We start from the raw sequence: 6,331 nt of genomic DNA on the forward strand, positions 1-6,331 counted from the left end.
ATTGATCCAAAAACACGAATATGTTTTAAATCTGGAGTTTTCTTAAAGTACAATTCATACGGAGTAACATTAGTAGCAGAAGATAACATTCGATTATGGATATAATTAGCAGTGTTTACAGCTTCCGCCCAATACTGGATGTCGATCATTTAACATGCATCTTGCCATTTCCATTAATCTTCGGTTTTTCCTTTCTGCCACCCCATTTTGTTCAGGTGTGTAGGGAGCAGTAAGTTGATGAATTATGCCTTTACTTTTTAAGTATTTATCCATCTTCTTGTTGCAAAATTCACCACCACGATCAGTTCTTATAACTTTTAATCGTTTTTCAAATTGATTTTCTGTTAACTCAATATAATCTTTTATTTTCTCAAAAGCTTCATCTTTTGTTTTAATAGAATAAACATAACAATAGCGACTAAAATCATCAATCAAGGTTAAGAAGTACCGATTTCCACTAGGAGTTGAATTTTGCATGGGGCCACATAAGTCTGCATGCACCAATTCTAAAATACTTTCTGCTCTTGATGTTGAAACTTTAGGAAATGGCTTTCTTGTTAATTTGGATTCTAAACATACGTTACATTTAAAATCACAGCTACATTTACTAATATTTACACCAGACAGTAAACCTTTGTTAACAGCCGACTGGATTGCTCCAATATTTCGGTGACCAAAGCGTCGATGCCACACATGAACGCATTCAGCTTTACCTTCAGAAATTTTGTTCGCATTTTGGGTTTGTTTAAGAACATATAAATTGTTTTTCAAGGATGCAGTTGCGTATACTTGCCCATTCATAGAGATGCTACAGGAGTTTGCATCAAAAAACACATGAAAACCTTCAGCAGCCAATTTACGTACGGATAATAAACTTCCTTCTAATTTCGGAACAAGCAACACATCTCGGATACGTATAGTCTTATTCATACACACCAACTGACATTCACCAGTACCACTTGCTTTTAATTCCGTACCATCAGCCAAATAAACAACATCTTTCTGTTGTTTATTCAAACTTATGAAATATTGTTCATCGCTGGATATATGACACGTTGCAGCTGAATCAATGTACCAATCGTTATTCGCTTTTGTTGAACTTACGCCAAAACAAACATTCTTATTTTTATCATTTGTAGCAATTTTAGCACGATTTTCACTTGATTTTGCTTTAGGACAATTCTTTTAAATATGTCCTGGCTTTCCGCATGAATAACATTTAGGAATAAATTTCTTCTTCTTTTGCATCTTGAAAGCAACATTAGGCTCTTGCTCATTACCAACTTTCCTTCGGTATTCTTGCATCAATTTCTCTTTCACCAGATCAATAGTTAAATCTTCTTCGGGACGCATTTCCAGTGATGAAATCAAAGTATTATATTCTTCAGGCAAACTGCCAAGTAAGAAAGCAATAACTTTATGCTCTTCCATCTCCTCACCCAAATCATGCAATCGATCCACAATATTCAGAAATTCAGTGATGTGTTCTTCCATAGGTTGACCAGCACTCATTTTCTTTGTAGATAATTGTCGAAGAAGACTTACTTTATTTGTCAAATTAGATTTTTCATGGTGTTGTTTCAAGGCATTCCAATAATCCTTAGCAGTTTTCAATTTCTTGATGTGGACCTTCTGAGATTCTTCAATAGCTAAACCAATCGTAGCTCTTGCCTTCCCATCACGCAAATACCATTTATCATCTGGGGCTTCTGGAGTGACCGCACTGATATCCCATAATTCCCTTTCCAGCAACAATAACTCCATATTAAATTTCCAAATATGGTAATTTGAGTTGGAAAGTTTGGGAAATTGCATATTAGTACCACTCATTTTTACTATTTTAACGACCGATTACTATTTTAAAACAATACGAATTAATTACCACGAATTAAAAACCACGTAAACGCAGGCCCATAACCTATTAGAAATGTTATTAAATAAATCACGCAGTGGTTTTATAAAATCGAAGAATTGTATTTAAGTTTTTAAAAGTAATGAAAATTATTTTTCATTCAACAGACATTTTATAAAAATGATTCTAAATTTAAAATAAATTCATAAAACAAAGTTTTGGACTACTCCTAGTCTTTTGAGGAGTACTCTTTTCACGCATGTAGGGAGTAGCCTAAATTTTTGCAGGGTTATACAAGTTCTTCCAATACAAAATCGGTCGAAGGTTTAGCAGTAAAAAACTGTTATAATACTGACATTGTTTTCTTCTCGAACACACTTCAAGTTCCATATCTTTAAAAAGAATAAGTAAGAAGGCAAATAACTTTTTTAAATATCAAACTAATCTGGATAATACCATATAAAATTTGTTTTTAATTTCATTAAAATGTTAAATTCAGGCTCTACTCAAATTCAAAATTCTTATGGTAATCCAAAACATACCGTCATTATGAATCCAAAACATACCGTCATTATGAATGACGGTCCGAATTTCATTATATGTGAATGCAAGTGTACTGAGTATTAAATAAGACACATATTTTTATTTACAATTGTATACTATAAAATTTACGATTTTAGCGATGAACTAATAAAGTCTAGTATTCTTGAAGAAAACCTACGCCTTAAGAAGCATATAGCATTTATATACAAAGAAAATGAAAAATTGATGCAGGCATCGATTCTATTTTTACTAATGGTCAAAAACGCAAACTTTTAAATCAAAATAATCGCATACATTGGAGCTGGGAAGATATTTCTTACGCAATTTTCCTTCATTCCACTGGACCCAGGGCTTATCGCAAGTTATACAATGATCAATTTCCGCTACCTTCGGTAAGTACCTTAAATAGATGGGCCAGAAAGCTATAATTTCGAGAAGGTTTACAAGAAAATTTAATAAAATACTTATGAACACGATCCAAATAATGATTGTATACTAAACATCTGCATGGGTATACTTGTTCTTAAATTCACAGTACTGCATAGTATTAAAATTGTAAAAATATTAAACAAGCATGTGCAGGTTCGAACAAATGAGTTTTTTCCTTTTTATCGATTAAAAGTAAACTCTAAATTATACTAATTATATTTTATTTTTGTAACAATGCGTTTTGTTTAAATTAACACAAATTTTATAAAATCACTCTTAAGTTGTCTCGAAACATTTCGAAACAGATCATACATTATTCCGATTTGTTTTGCACTCTTAACTCTATTGTCTCTGTTTCTTTTATATTTGTTTGCTTTAACACATGTATTTTTGTGTGTAGATGATCAACTGCTTTTTAAACTTCGGTTGCACTACATACAGTATTCATAAAATAAACGAGTGACTTGTGAGACATACGCAGATGTCTATTATATACGACGTCCAGCAAACTACGTTCAAGTTTTAACAGTAAGAGGTTTAATAAAGTCTTGGAAACAAGACATTTTTTTATTTTGACACAAAAATGGAAAAAAATACTTTTCAAAATAATTGGCACATTAAATACTGCGGGCTTTGAAGTTGTTGCTATTGTTTCAGATTAAGCTCTTTTAAAGGAACTAAATATAAGCATAAGTAAGATTTGTTTTCTTATACCCTACACCACTATAGTGGGGAGGGTATTATGCGTTTGTAACACCCAAAAATATTGGTCCTAGACCCACCTTAAAGTATACGAATCGGTTCATAATCACTTTCTGAGTCCATTTAGCTATGTCCGTCCGTCTGTCTGTGTGTCCATGTAAACCTTGTGCGCACGCTGCCAATTCAAAATTGGAAACATCAAATACCTTGCCCACAAAGCAACCTTATGGTAAAAACATTAAGGTACAAAACTCTACTGAATAGAATGACTGCACTTATGAGTGAAATAATTATACCATTATAATTAATAATTATACAAAAATCTATAATACAATTTCAAAAAGGTGTAATTATAACTAACAAATCGATTCAAGGACTATACCAACATCTGAAAGAGAAGCATTCAATTGAATATTTATTAACAAGTCGGTAGAGGAGGCTTTGACGATCATCCAAGTCCAATCCAATTTATTTATCGGTTTCGAGAATATTTACAAACATCAGCACAAACCCAATATACCCTCCCCACTAAAGTGGTGTAGGGTATAAAAAGCATGCCTACAATATACTGACGATGGTATTGAAGATTTTGGGGAAAACATTGAATTAACATGTGTCATCGAAAATGATTTTGATTGTTTTGAGGATGATGCGTTAGAGTATGTAGCAGGCTACATAATTAAAAAACTTAAGCTTAAACTTAACTAATTATGAGTCGAAAAATAACGAAGGAGGCTTCACTTGGGTTAACCAAGTTTCTATTAATAATATTAGTAATTTAACAAAATAAGTATATGATGGATAAAAGTAGCGAAAACGATTTACCCGAAAATGTGAAATCGTTTTTCTTTAAAATACGAATGCATTACCGCATAAAACATTTAAATAAAAATTTAAGTAGCAAAACAGCAAAGGAAAAATAATCTGTGAACAAAAAATGAATAAAACATTTATTTAATAAATTTTTACTTTCGACCAATGACCAGCATCTCTTCTTGTTATACTATCTGCATTGTTTTTGTATAAAACTTCTGTCTTAACATTTTTCAAATACTTACGTAATAAAAAACTGCGTTTTTCTGAATCTATTAATTGCCTGTACTTTATTTCAGTAAAATTTCAACGTTTAATAGATTTAAAAATTAATTTAAAAAAATTAATATTTTATATAAGGTTTTCAAGCATATCCATGTTCCACTGTAATGTAGTATTATTAATTTAACAACATATTTTGTAGCAAAATTAATAATTTAATTTGTTTAACTAGACAGTCCTTAGCTTTGATATCACGCTTTTAAAACTTTAAAAATTCACATTTTCTTAAATTAAATTAGCTTCATTTAAAAAAAGTCCATAAAATTACCTCACAAAAGTATACGAATTTTTTCATATTTGACTATAATTTTTTCTACTTTTTTCCAGAGATGAAACCAAAATTCGATATTGGGATTTAATATACCCCTTGGGGTATCTAAAAATAATATTTTTTGTTACAAGAATCTGTATTAAACGTTCCAAGTTATACTTATTTTTGGAATCATTCTTCTATCGCTAATTCAATTTATTGGAACTCAAGTATATTTTTATAATACTAGTGTCAAAATTTTTCGGGGAAACTTGTCTGCTATATATTGTTTTAGATATCAGCTGTTATACGTTTTAAGTTTTTAATATATTATGGAAGTGTACAACTCCAAAGCATGCCTCGAAGAAACGCCATTCAATATAGTGAAATCATATTGATATCTGCTTAAATATTATCTACTATGATCAAAAAAACCCAAAATTTTGAACATACAGTGTTGTTGTAATGGGCAACATAATCATGAATGTTATGAGTAGTAATAACTAAAATATACTGTATAGGATGACGTTTTGTTAAGGCATGTTTTGGAGTTGTATACCGCTACGATGTCTTGAAAATTTAAAATATATTAGTGCTTTTATCTACAATAATATATACTAGCTGACTTTGTCGGAAAATATTGATCCTAGTGGTACGAAAAAGATCTTAAGATCCAGATAATTTAATTAGAAACAGAAGAACGATACCAAAAATATATCTTGGAATGTTTAAAAACAGAACCTTATAACAAAAATTATTATTTTTAGATACCTCAAGGAATCTATTAAATCCCAATATTAAATTTTGGTTTTATCTCTGGAAAAAGAGAAAAAATGGCAAATATGGTAAAAAATCGTAATTTTAATGATATTATATGAAAATATGGTACAAATGTCCCAAAATTGTGGGCCAAATGGGCTAAAAATATATCCTTTCGGTTGATAGTAACCTCTTAAAACAATTTTGAGAAAAAAGACGATTCAATTCTAATTTTTATGTTTCGTAAAATATGGTCAAACAAGAAATACTGGAAAAATTCGAATACTTTTGTGAAGTAATTTTATAGACTTTTTTAAGGAAGTTAAATTAATTTAGGTAAATGTGAATTTTTAAAGTTTTAAAAAGCGTGATATCAAAGCTAAGGACTGTCTAGACAATTTAACAAATGAATTTATTAATTTTACATACAAAATATAATATTAAATTTGGTTTCTTTTTATATTATACCTGAATTCGAATACTTATGAGAGACACTGTATATATTTATGTATAAAGGAATTTCGAATACTTACCGTTAATCCTTGAGATACCATATCTTCCAAGATAAGCAATTTTTTTCGTGTGTGGTTGAATTCATCCTTCCTTGCATTGTAGCATTTGAGAAAGCCCAACGTTTCAGCTCTTGTCTAAACTTTTCGTCTATATTAAAGTGTTAAATAATTTAACGAAAAAATATTTTT

Source organism: Lucilia cuprina, chromosome 2 (assembly GCF_022045245.1).
Source record: "Lucilia cuprina isolate Lc7/37 chromosome 2, ASM2204524v1, whole genome shotgun sequence".
Classification (NCBI taxonomy): domain Eukaryota; kingdom Metazoa; phylum Arthropoda; class Insecta; order Diptera; family Calliphoridae; genus Lucilia; species Lucilia cuprina.